The 14,174-nt window shown below is 35.9% G+C and overlaps 1 long non-coding RNA gene across 3 annotated transcripts in view; it reads left to right on the forward strand.

Moving 5' to 3' along the window:
* The first annotated feature begins 2,944 nt into the window (after positions 1–2,944).
* Positions 2,945–14,174, forward strand: part of LOC149787202 (uncharacterized) — a 62,406-nt gene continuing 51,176 nt past the window's right edge. For all 3 annotated transcript variants that reach the window (XR_016425124.1, XR_016425126.1, XR_016425125.1), the window contains exon 1: positions 2,945–3,052. This is a non-coding gene — a long non-coding RNA (uncharacterized LOC149787202). The remainder of the gene's footprint in view (positions 3,053–14,174) is intronic.

The raw sequence follows: 14,174 nt of genomic DNA on the forward strand, positions 1-14,174 counted from the left end.
ATAGAACACTAGCGTCTTTGGCAAGACTATGTAAAATATCAGAAAGCGAGTAAATATTGAGATCATTAATAAAGTGGAACGTCGTAAAGTGGAACGTCGTAAGAAACTTGTTGCATCGGTTGATTCTTTTTGTTTAGGAAATAATTAATGAAAATCAAGTAACCGCTCAATAAAGAATGACAAACTTGAAATTGAACAGGCCAGTTTATGTTAGTATGGCAGTACTTGAGATATCAAGGAAGTTAGTGTGCTGGTTCCACTACGATTTAGTTAAGGTTATGTGGCGTGATGCAGAACTGTTATTTACAGACACTGACTCGCTAATGTACAAGATATAATATGATGATATTTATCAAGAGTTTTACGATTGCAGAGAATTATTTGATCTTTCAGATTTTTAAAAACCAGCGGATTTCACTGTGGCAATAACGAAAAAGTTATAGGGAAGTTTAAGGATCAAACTAATTTTGTTCCTATCTTCGAGCTTATCGGATTGCGAAGCAAGATGTATTGCTTTAAACTGTCAGATAACAAAGCTTGGAAAAAAAAAAAAAAAGAAGGAAACGAGCAAAAGGTACCAAAAGAATTGTAGTAGGTAAGATGATAGAATTCAATAATTATCAGGCTGCGCATAACGGATTTTCTGGTTATGGTGAGATGATGGCAATAAGATCAAATTGTCATAAAACTGAGACTGATGTTGTCATGCAATCTGGTATGTGTAATTTTGATGATAAGCAATATTGTTCTGATGATATCAATACATTCGCGTTGTGATAAAAAATGTCGGATAAGGTTGATTTTAGCAAGGTGGATGTTTTAGATTGGTTATTACAGTAATTTTATGTGAAAAAATATAATAAATACAGCAGTAATGAGTCTAAATGGGATTGTTTCTGAGACAACCATATTTTTGTTTGACGACTATTATGATTTCCATGATAGGTCCTCAAGTTGCCTCAACAATGTTGTTTTAGTATTTGCTTAAACTATTGTGGGGTATGGGAGGATATAAATCATGCCGTCGTCAAAGTTAAATGTTATGGTTTGGATAAGAATCCCCCTAAGATTTACTACTTATGTGAGCTAAGAAACCCCCTTAAAATGTAATACTTATGTGAGTTTTGTCCAGTATCATAGGTGAATATTATATATATATATATATATATATATATATATATATATATATATATATATATATATATATATACGTATTTGTGTGTGTGATTTTTTAGGAACGATTACACAAGTGTGTGTTAATTTTAGAATGAATAATAGATATATTATGCATGGCTGAGACTGCAGGAACATAAATCTTGTTTCTTGATATAGAACTAATTTGTCGCTCACATCTGTGCATACTACCTGCCTTTCTGTCTATCACCAAAAGTCACTGACTTTATACTAAGTTATATTGTAAACATTTACACACGTGCATATAAACACATGCATATATAAGACGAAGATACTAATAAGTATCAATCCCACAGAGTCCATGAATATAAATATATATACGTGACGATTATAATAAGCATTCAACCCCACATAGACTATATATATATATATATATATATATATATATATATATATATATATATATATATATATATACGTGATGATAATATTAAGCACATAGACAATAAATATAGACATATTTGCAAAATTTAAGAAAATCGAATTCTACAATGCTACAAATTTAAATTCAAATTTAAAATTAATATCAAAAATAGTTTTAAAACTTTAAACTTTCAAGTTGATAGTTATATTTTTAAAGTCAACATATGCAAACTGTAAAAAATATTATGTGTCTACCTTTGATAATAAATTTGGGACTCCGACCGCATTATGTTTAATGATGTTCACATACAATAAATGTACATACATAAGTCGTCTGTTTCCGATATTTACAATGTCGAATCAAGCAAACGAAAATAATGACAATGACAAATTAGATTTTCATGTGGATTTAACAAGCGGTTAAATTCCTATGTTCATATATGCAAAGGGATATAATTCCAAACTCTCAACGTTATGTAGTTTACGGAATTATCCGGCAGTTGACGAAAAGGATGAACTAGGTCATTATTTGTCTGATGGAAATAAACTAGCCTTTAGTGTACGCAATATGACGCCGTGATAGTATGGAAAGTCCGTTAATCATGAAGGGGTACAGGGAATGCCATCATTAATCCATTCTGGTCACAGTCAGGTTAGAAATTATAAATCAATGATTCAATTGACTTAGTTCTGTGCACATTTTAACACATTAAACATTCTCGTTTTGGAAATCGGTAGGGGGTACGAACAAACGGGGATGTAGAGTCAGACTATGTATGTAGTTATCTGCAGTTTTATTGTAAAGAAATGAATGCATGTGTGCATATGGATCTCAAAATTAATGAATAAGCGTACTCTGAGTTTAGGTTCATCAGTTTAGCGCAAAAATAATTTAATCAAGCTTAACAACAACATAAATAAATATTTAAGCTTATGAAATAACATTATTTAAGCTATCATCATACTTAATGTAACCATATTGGCACAGTCACAGTAAAATAAACAAAATAAAACTTGGGTTGATGACTAAAATCAAAATTACCAAGTAAAAATAAATGTTTGAACGAAATTATAATGAAAATTTCAGATCACTAAACAGTCATAGGAAAAATGAAAACTGCATGCTTATAATGTTCAAGAAATAATTTATACGCAATGATTTTACCTGTTACTTCCCCCTTCCTTGTCTGAAATAGACTATAATCAAATCTGTCTTATTTAGCACAAATTGAAATACTTAAAAATTTCATATATGTACCTTTAATTTCATACGGAACACAATTTATTTGTGGAGAAATATAAAAACAAATTTTCTACAAAACTTCTGAAATTTTGGATTCGCGAATCAAAACTAGGGATGACCCGGAAGTAAGCTCTGGCGAGGTCACCGCAATGAGGTCAATAAACGCATTACTTCGAAGTAACAGCGACGAAAACAATTGCCAACCGCAGGCTCAGTGCAGTAAACAGTAAGAAAATCATTTAACTGATACAGGTATTTATAACATTTGAGTTGGTTGCATTCGCTGCCAACTAATTTGATTGCTGATTGCTCTTAAAAATATGCTTATCAAACATCGACGAAGCCCCCCCCCATGTAACTCTGCTGTAAACATACTAAATTGTCACATTACTTTCTTCTTAAGGTGAAGTGTCCTCACAAACATAAAATAATTACAATATGAGATAGTTGCCCTGATTAGAAAAATAAACCTTTTAAACAAATACATAATTGATTCCTGCGCATACAATAAAAAAATAATTGCCTGCAGTACAGAAAACAGAATCTGTAATGCATCCACAGTAAGAGAGTTTATACATGACATTGACTGTGACTTGAGAAATCAAGTCATGCATAAATACAACTGTAGCCATGTAAAATTATACTGAACGCTTTATACAAATAAATTTAATTGTTTACTGCCATGTGAATGCACCACAATAACAACATCATACACTGTCAATCCGCAAACATAAAAGTTAAATGAAACAGTATGAATCATCCACAGATAAGATGAAATGACTATAGATGATAGTAAGAGAATTTAGAACTCAGATATGACAGACATATAACTGTAGTTATATAAAGAGAAGCTGAACATATAACTCATAAACTGGACCTGCATGTAATATGAACACTCATAATTATAACAGAAATCAAATAAATTAAAGTTGACATTGAATATCACCATCCAATATATATATAGAGGACTTAACTTTTTCTTGAAAATAACTTGTGCATATTAATTAAATCATTTTAAGCAAAGTATTTAAAAAAATTCATTGTCATGGGATATATTGCTTGGGAATAAATATTTAATTCAGTTACATTGTAAATGCACTATATAGTCTTTAAAGTTTATTTATATACAGATGTCTATATTACTCTAAGTCAAAATCATTGGTATTGCTATTTTTAATATTTTTAATATGACCAAATTATTAATAATTCCAGCACTTAAAATGTAACTGAATTTTCACATAAGATCAAGCTGTTATCATATAACAAACAAAGTGCTCTCCCTCGCTATGTATACTGTGATATTAATTTAATGTCTATGATGTCTGCTTTCATCTTTCCTCTTCTTTGAATCTCTCATCTATTCTTTCTACTCTTCATGCTTCTTTGCTTCTAGATCTCTTTACCACCAGGTTCTTCCTATCTACCAATTCATCACTCTCAAATGGTTTCCCCTTAATGATATGTAACACCTCTTCCATGGTTGCCTTTATTTCATTGAACATTTCTGTTTTCTCCCTTAGAGTTTCTATCACGTCTTTCTATGCCTTGGCTGAATCTTGTAGCTTCTATCACTTCTTGCTATGCCTTGGCTGAATCTTGTAGCTTCTATCACTTCTTGCTATGCCTTGGCTGAATCTTGTAGCTTCTATCACTTCTTGCTATGCCTTGGCTGAATCTTGTAACTTCTATCACTTCTTGCTATGCCTTGGCTGAATCTTGTAGCTTCTATCTCTTCTTGATATGCCTTGGCTGAATCTTGTAGCTTCTATCACGTCTTGCTATGCCTTGGCTGAATCTTGTAGCTTCTATCACTTCTTTCTATTCCTTGGCTGAATCTTGTAGCTTCTATCACTTCTTTCTATGCCTTGGCTGAATCTTGTAGCTTCTATCACTTCTTGCTATGTCTTGGCTGAATCTTGTAGCTTCTATCACTTCTTGCTATGCCTTGGCTGAATCTTGTAGCTTCTATCACTTCTTGCTATGCCTTGGCTGAATCTTGTAGCTTCTATCACTTCTTGCTATGCCTTGGCTGAATCTTGTAGCTTCTATCACTTCTTGCTATGCCTTGGCTGAATCTTGTAACTTCTATCACTTCTTGCTATGCCTTGGCTGAATCTTGTAGCTTCTATCTCTTCTTGATATGCCTTGGCTGAATCTTGTAGCTTCTATCACGTCTTGCTATGCCTTGGCTGAATCTTGTAGCTTCTATCACTTCTTTCTATTCCTTGGCTGAATCTTGTAGCTTCTATCACTTCTTTCTATGCCTTGGCTGAATCTTGTAGCTTCTATCACTTCTTGCTATGCCTTGGCTGAATCTTGTAGCTTCTATCACTTCTTGCTATGCCTTGGCTGAATCTTGTAGCTTCTATCACTTCTTTCTATGCCTTGGCTGAATCTTGTAACTTCTATCACTTCTTGCTATGCCTTGGCTGAATCTTGTAGCTTCTATCACTTCTTGCTCTGCCTCTTCATATCTGTGTCTAGTATCACATATGGATGTGGGTTTTGTCAGCCTCTTCATATCTGTGTCTAGTATCACATATTTGTGTGGGTTTTGTCAGCCTCTTCATATCTGTGTCTAGTATCATATATGGGTGTGGGTTTTGTCAGCCTCTTCATATATGTGTCTAGTATCACATATGGGTGTGGGTTTTGTCAGCCTCTTCATATCTGTGTCTAGTATCACATATGGGTGTGGGTTTTGGAGTAGGCTGGCCATTTTATTTACAATTTCACCCTGGATTTGTAATACCTGTACCATTGGTCAATGCTTTGGATAGCATTGAACATGCTGTTCCACGTCACTTTGTTTCAAACAGGTAAAATGTACAAATTGAGCAATAAAATGGTACAGGACAATATGTTTACTTTAAATGTGCTCAGTAAATCTAATACATTCTTCCATGTGATTTTGACATTTAAGGCACTGGTAGGTCCTTCCCCTTGTTTTAATGAAATCTGACACATCAATCTGTTTGGCAGCCATACTAAAACTGTATTAAAAGAAAAATTTAAAGCATTTTGTAATAATGGATAGTTTGCATTGCTCTTACACCAGTGTACCACTCAGTAGGTCTCTTTTGCAGGTACAAAGAGAGGGAGAAAAGAGAAATGTTTAATGAAAATTTAACACAGTTTGGATCCATTCAGGAGGGTAGTTTCCCCTTACACAGTTTGGATCCATTCAGGAAGGTAGTTTCCCCTTACACAGTTTGGATCCATTCAGGAAAGTAGTTTCCCCTTACACAGTTTGGATCCATTCAGGAGGGTAGTTTCCCCTTACACAGTTTGGATCCATTCAGGAAGGTAGTTTCCCCTTACACAGTTTGGATCCATTCAGGAGAGTAGTTTCCCCTTACACAGTTTGGATCCATTCAGGAGAGTAGTTTCCCCTACATATTTTCATTTTGTCATGATGAATGACCTTCTGTTTGCCATCAACATCAAAAGGAATCATATAATCTTGGTGACTCAAATCTTCTTGACCAAATACGGTCCATCATATGTTTTCTGTATCATTGGACAAACTGCTTCACTTCTTGGTTTTCAAAGATACCACGCCCGGCTGGTATACATGGAATGCTTGTTTCACATCATAGTTGTCCTTCCATTGCTTGGCTGCTACCTGAAGGTGTTTATGAACTAGGCTATGACCTCTCCGCGTCTTCTCTTTTAGCAGTTCCACATACTCTTACCTCAAGAAGTTCACAAAGTTCTGCAAAAATTATACTTTCATAATTTGGACCCTGGTCACTGTGTAGATCAATGGGACAGCCATAATGACTTGTAACTTCCTTCAGAATAACCAGAGCTGTAGTCTCAGCTGTTTGATCAGGCACAGGAAGTACCTCCACCCATTTCGTAAAATGGTCTGTGACAAACAATATGAATCTGTTTCCACTTGGTTTTCTAGGAATTGGTGCAAGAATGTCTATTACCGACTTGTGCATAGGTGAACTTACCATCATTGACCCTAATGGTGCTGTTGTACTGGTGGTTGGAGATTTATTTGCTCCACCAACCTTGCACTGTGAAACCCAGCCTTACGCAACCCTTTTATCAAACTTTCTGAAGACAATACAATGGTACCTCGGGTTACAAACGCCTCAGGTCACGAACAATTCGGGTTACGAAGAACAACTTCGAAAAATTTTTGTCTCGGGTATTGAACAGTGCCTCGGGTTATGAACAAAGGTGAGAGAGAGAGAGAGAGCAAGGTTTAACGTTGGAGACAAACGATCGCGTACATGTACTAACATCGCTTAGCGCTAGCCTAGTAGCCTAGATTTCTTAGCAGTGGCACTGTGTTCAGTTTATCTCTTTCATTATTTTCCGTGTTAACCCCATCAGTTATGAGTTTCGTTGTTTTCTTTCTCTTTATTTAATACGTGAAGTACACGTATTCTTTGCGTTTTGTCAGGTAAACGACCAGATTTTAATAAAAAAGAACGATTCTTTCTTCTTGAAATGGATTGTCTCTATTTCATTGATTTCAATGTTTCGGGTTACGAACGTTTCGGGTTACGAACCGAGTTCTGGAACGAATTAAGTTCGTAACCTGAGGTACCACTGTACCTTGTTTCAAAATAAGGTCATTCCACTGGGGTACATAATGATGTGTAGCTGGACTTCATGTGGCAAGCTCTTGTGCACATGGTCTTTTGACCTCTTGGAACCATTTTAAAACTGGACCAATGTTGAAGTCTTCTTGCTGTAATTGTTTCATATGAAATTCTGTGTAATGTTTTGACCATGGAAGATAAGATCTGATAAAGCTGGTATCACTGAGAGTGGCTACTCTACTACATCCATGTATGCTCTGCATTAAGTTAATGGAACCTGTCATTTGCCCTCTTCTGTCATTTTTCTTACATTATCCACATTTCAGATATTATTTTGTGTCTACATCAGAGAAATTGCAGTCCCTTGGATTACAATAGCAGGATAAGCAATCTGCATTCCCATATCTGGAACCTGACCTATACTCTACTGTAAATGCATACCGAAACATGTTGCCTTGCCGCAGCCGATGACTTTTTCCATTGTAATCTGGGTGTTTGAGCATTGGGAGATTGTATCAACACCAACTGATGTCCTTTCAGGGCCATCATGCAAGTTGTATTGTAAAGAGGACTTTCTTGGGTCAGAATGAAAGCCCTATATGATATCATTAATTTTGTTTTTGGGGGAGGGGTGGAAAGTAGTTGTGTACTGTGCTGTATGTCAGTTACAGATGTATATGTCCTGTGTGTGCTATACTCGTGTAGTAGAAGTCACATGGGTTATGTATGCACATTTACTCATGTTAAATTAAATATAAATTGTTCTTTAAAATCAAACACTAATTTATTTAACCAAAGTTAATTCAGTACTGAATTTTGAATGGTGTGCACCTTAACTGTCATCAAGAAAAGAGCACTTCGAGTGGAATCATCAAAATATAGGGTAGTACAAATTTGTTTATTGATATGCATAGCTTTCATTGTGACATCACAGTGTGCGACATTCAATCTGGATTGTACTGGATCACACCTTTAGGTTAATTTTGTCAAAAATGTCTACGTACCGTAACATTGATTTTGTCATATGCACTTTTGGAGGCATCTGAATAATAACCTGAAGGATTGTGGATGTATAAGAATCCAAATGTAGTGAATTCTTGCCACTTAAAGTATGTAGAATCAAATTCTATAAAAAGACACCCATTAGTTAAATAGTCGGTGTTGAATGCATACATGTCCTGTGTGCTTTTTACTTTAGTGTGCTTTAGGATTTTGTGTTTCTATTGTAGTCAGGGGGTAGGGGTGGAGGATGGGTGGATATTCAGGTTTGGGTTTGGGTTTTTTTCTTTTATTTATTTGGGTATGACAATTTATTTTCTGTGTGAAAGGATTTTGGGGCTGTTATTTTCATTGTTAAGGGATGGCAGTTGCTTTACTGTGTTTCTGTTGTCGGGGGTGTGGGGTGGAGGAGGGGTGGGCATTGGTTTTTTTAATATTTATTTGGGGATGTCAATTTCTGTTCTCTGTAAAAGGATATTGGGGTGGTTAGTTTCATTGTTATGGGATGGCAGTTCTTTTCCCTTAAGTTTCTGCTACTTTCCTTGCTCTGTACTGTTTCTGTGTTGTTTTCTTTCTCTTCTTTTGTATGTTCTTAATAAAGTAAAACCTGTCTTGAAAGACCACCTGTTTTGAGAGACCACACTTTCATTACACAAATTTATTGATTATATAGCTTTGTTACCTGATATGAGAGACCACCTGTCTTGAGAGACAATGTTTTTGGCAAAAGAGGTGGTCTTTCAAGACAGGTTCTACTGAACTGCATTTCCATTGTTTCTCCTGCTTCTGATGTTCTTAATATCTGATGCAACTCCTTTGTCCAGCTGTGGTGTTCTTTTCTCACTTTTCTTTATTTGCAGTTGCTTCTCTTCCCGTTCCTAATGCTCTTTTGGCATACTTTTCTTCCCTGTGTTGTTGTTGTTTTCTATCTGATCTTTATTGCCAATCTTGCTGCCGTGCTGGTTCTTTGATCATGGGTCTCAGTTGCCATTATACTCCTTACCTACATACCAAAGACTTACAAAAATGGTACTTACAGCTGCCTCACTTGACGCTTAGCATTAAGAAGTTAGTGTTAGGACTGGTTGGCCTGTTGTCAGGATAATTTGACTGGGTGGGACATCATACTATATGTATGCGACATGATGCCCCAGTGTTAGACATCACTATAAACTGCCACACTGCAGGCATCGTAGCAATATGACTGAAATATTGTTAAAGCTACATTAAAAAATCCAAGTCACACACACACACACACACACACACACACACTCCTTACCTGACTGATCATTTGGTTCAAGGTCTTTTGAAACTTATTTGCTTATTTTTGTCCCTAATTTGGCATATTTGATTGAGATATTTCACCTTTTTTCCTCAACTTTCCTAATCTGGGAGGGTATTTTCAGCTGTTTCTAGTTTTAGTTGCTACCCGCTGTGACCTAATGCTGGTGTTATTACTGTGATAATTTCTGTTAATTAGATATTTAGGCTTTTCTTTTCCTTTGTTATTTCCTTTTTTCCCCAGTGTCTCTTTTTCTTTGAGTCATTGCTGTACAGCTGTGTCTTCCGACCACACCAACCATATGTTTGTCATAGCTGGGGCGGAAGAGAAAGTTACTCGGGTGCGATGCTTTTGGGATGACTATTAACTTTAGTTGTTTTGACTTAGCATTATTTGGTCCCTGCCACTGTTTTAGATTAGGCGTTGCTATAGAGCTGGGTATCTTTCAACCACTCCAACCCTTTTTCCCATGGTTAGGGGTCATTATTATTCTTTTCTTTTTAATATATATATATATATATATATATATATATATATATATATATATATATATATATATATATATATATATATAGTTTATATTTCAGATTTGCCCTCTCTTCCTATGTTGTTTATAATTTCTATGATGTTATTGCATGTTCATCTAGGTTTTTGTTTTTTACTTCGAGTAACTCTGAGTATGTGTTACGTTCTCCTATGTTTTTCTGCTTGATACCTAGCTCCGCCCTTTGTAGGTCGTAGTAAGTGCATTTGTTTAGGAGTTGGGTAGTGGGGGCAGTTGTGTTTAGGAGTCCCTTTATTAATTTTCTTGTGCACCCTATCAATAGGGTTCTACCTGTTTTTATCCTATTTATTATAGTTGCATTGTATGGATTTTTTAAGGTTGAGTCAAGTATTTTCTGTTCCTGATTGCTTTCTTTTCTCTGTTGTGTGATTGTTTACTTATGGTCGACTTACCCCATTTGTCTTCCCATATTGCATTTATTTTATTCTGGATCATGCTATATATTTCAGTGACGCTGTTAGCGAGCTGTTTATTTATGGGATCACTGAGAGTGTTTCTCGCTTCTGCATCTGTATTTTCATTTCCTGGAATTTGTATGTGGGAAGAGATCCATACAAATTCTACTTTTTTATCGCTAAGCGCTATTTGTTTGTCTTTGAGTAGGGATCTTGTGTAGTTTATCATATTTGGTCTGCTCTTTGACTATGCGGATGCCAAAATTGGAGGACACTGTACAAGTCACTCAGTATTACTGCTCTTGGTATTGGTTTTGCTTTGATGTGGGTTAGCGTTGATATTACAGACATGAATTCCACGTTATATATGGCCCATTCATCCATTAGTCTTTGTCCTAATGCAACACCTAATTGGGGGTGGCTATTCCTGTGGCCATTTTATTTGGATTTTTTGTTTTCAACCCGTCTGTGTAGATTTTTGTGTAGGCCTTGTACTTGTGTTTTATGTAGTTTGGAATTATTCTCCTTAGGCCTACCAGGTTGTCCTGTTTACTTCCTCTTGGATTTTTAAATCAGTTTGAGGCATTGGGCAGGTCCATGGGGTGGTCTTGATAGTATTATTTTTTCTGGTTTGATCTCTGGGATTTGTAATTCTTTTCTAATGTCCTCCATTATTTTTCTGCAAGGTATTGTACTTATCACTCATTTGTAGAATGGTTTGTTGCACTTTGCAAGGGTTTTGAGTGTGAGTTGGTTATTGTCATGAACTAACACTCTAGTAAAGTACCGGAGTATTGTCATGAACTAACACTCTAGTAAAGTACCGGAGTATTGTCATGAACTAACACTCTAGTAAAGTACCGGAGTATTGTCATGAACTAACACTCTAGTAAAGTACCGGAGTATTGTCATGAACTAACACTCTAGTAAAGTACCAGAGTGGTTATTGTCATGAACTAACACTCTAGTAAAGTACTGGAGTATTGTCATGAACTAACACTCTACTAAAGTACCGGAGTGGTTATTGTCATGAACTAACACTCTAGTAAAGTACCGGAGTATTGTCATGAACTAACACTCTAGTAAAGTACCGGAGTATTGTCATGAACTAACACTCTAGTAAAGTACCGGAGTATTGTCATGAACTAACACTCTAGTAAAGTACCGGAGTATTGTCATGAACTAACACTCTAGTAAAGTACCGGAGTATTGTCATGAACTAACACTCTAGTAAAGTACCAGAGTGGTTATTGTCATGAACTAACACTCTAGTAAAGTACCGGAGTATTGTCATGAACTAACACTCTAGTAAAGTACCGGAGTGGTTATTGTCATGAACTAACACTCTAGTAAAGTACCGGAGTATTGTCATGAACTAACACTCTAGTAAAGTACCGGAGTATTGTCATGAACTAACACTCTAGTAAAGTACCGGAGTATTGTCATGAACTAACACTCTAGTAAAGTACCGGAGTGGTTATTGTCATGAACTAACACTCTAGTAAAGTACCGGAGTGGTTATTGTCATGAACTAACACTCTAGTAAAGTACCGGAGTATTGTCATGAACTAACACTCTAGTAAAGTACTGGAGTATTGTCATGAACTAACACTCTAGTGAAGTGCCGGAATATTGTCATCAACTAACACTCTAGTAAAGTACCGGAGTATTGTCATGAACTAACACTCTAGTAAAGTACCGGAGTGGTTATTGTCATGAACTAACACTCTAGTAAAGTACCGGAGTATTGTCATGAATGAACACTCTAGTAAAGTACCTGAGTATTGTCATGACCTAACACTCTAGTAAAGTACCAGAGTGGTTATTGTCATGAACTAAGACTCTAGTAAAGTACCGTAGTATTGTCATGACCTAACACTCTAGTAAAGTACCAGAGTGGTTATTGTCATGAACTAACACTCTAGTAAAGTACCGGAGTATTGTCATGAACTAACACTCTAGTTAAGTACTGGAGTGGTTATTGTCATGAACTAACACTCTAGTAAAGTACCGGAGTATTGTCATGAACTAACACTCGAGTAAAGTACCGGAGTGGTTATTGTCATGAACTAACACTCTAGTAAAGTACTGGAGTATTGTCATGAACTAACACTCTAGTAAAGTACCGGAGTATTGTCATGAACTAACACTCTAGTAAAGTACTGGAGTATTGTCATGAACTAACACTCTAGTAAAGTACCGGAGTGGTTATTGTCATGAACTAACACTCTAGTAAAGTACCAGAGTGGTTATTGTCATGAACTAACACTCTAGTAAAGTACCGGAGTATTTTCATGAACTAACACTGTAGTAAAGTACCGGAGTATTGTCATGAGCTAACACTCTAGTAAAGTACCGGAGTATTGTCATGAACTAACACTCTAGTAAAGTACCGGAGTATTGTCATGAACTAACACTCTAGTAAAGTACCGGAGTATTGTCATGAACTAACACTCTAGTAAAGTAACGGAGTATTGTCATGACCTAACACTCTAGTAAAGTACCGGAGTGGTTATTGTCATGAACTAACACTCTAGTAAAGTACCGGAGTAATGTCATGAACTAACACTCTAGTAAAGTACCGGAGTAATGTCATGAACTAACACTCTAGTAAAGTACCAGAGTGGTTATTGTCATGAACTAACACTCTAGTAAAGTACCGGAGTATTGTCATGAACTAACACTCTTGTAAAGTACCGGAGTATTGTCATGAACTAACACTCTAGTAAAGTACCGGAGTAATGTCATGAACTAACACTCTAGTAAAGTACCAGAGTGGTTATTGTCATGAACTAACACTCTAGTAAAGTACCGGAGTATTGTCATGAACTAACACTCTAGTAAAGTAACGGAGTATTGTCATGACCTAACACTCTAGTAAAGTACCGGAGTGGTTATTGTCATGAACTAACACTCTAGTAAAGTACCGGAGTAATGTCATGAACTAACACTCTAGTAAAGTACCAGAGTGGTTATTGTCATGAACTAACACTCTAGTAAAGTACCGGAGTATTTTCATGAACTAACACTCTAGTAAAGTACTGGAGTATTGTCATGAGCTAACACTCTAGTAAAGTACCAGAGTATTTTCATGAACTAACACTCTAGTAAAGTACCGGAGTGGTTATTGTCATGAACTAACACTCTAGTAAAGTACCGGAGTAATGTCATGAACTAACACTCTAGTAAAGTACCAGAGTGGTTATTGTCATGAACTAACACTCTAGTAAAGTACCGGAGTATTTTCATGAACTAACACTCTAGTAAAGTACTGGAGTATTGTCATGAGCTAACACTCTAGTAAAGTAACGGAGTATTGTCATGAACTAACACTCTAGTAAAGTACCGGAGTAATGTCATGAACTAACACTCTAGTAAAGTACCAGAGTGGTTATTGTCATGAACTAACACTCTAGTAAAGTACCGGAGTATTTTCATGAACTAACACTCTAGTAAAGTACAGGAGTATTGTCATGAACTAACACTCTAGTAAAGTACCGGAGTAATGTCATGAACTAACACTCTAGTAAAGTACCAGAGTGGTTATTGTCATGAACTAACACTCTAGTAA

Source organism: Sinohyriopsis cumingii, chromosome 12, assembly GCF_028554795.1.
Source record: "Sinohyriopsis cumingii isolate HCF-2022 chromosome 12, ASM2855479v2, whole genome shotgun sequence".
Taxonomy (NCBI): Eukaryota; Metazoa; Mollusca; class Bivalvia; order Unionida; family Unionidae; genus Sinohyriopsis; species Sinohyriopsis cumingii.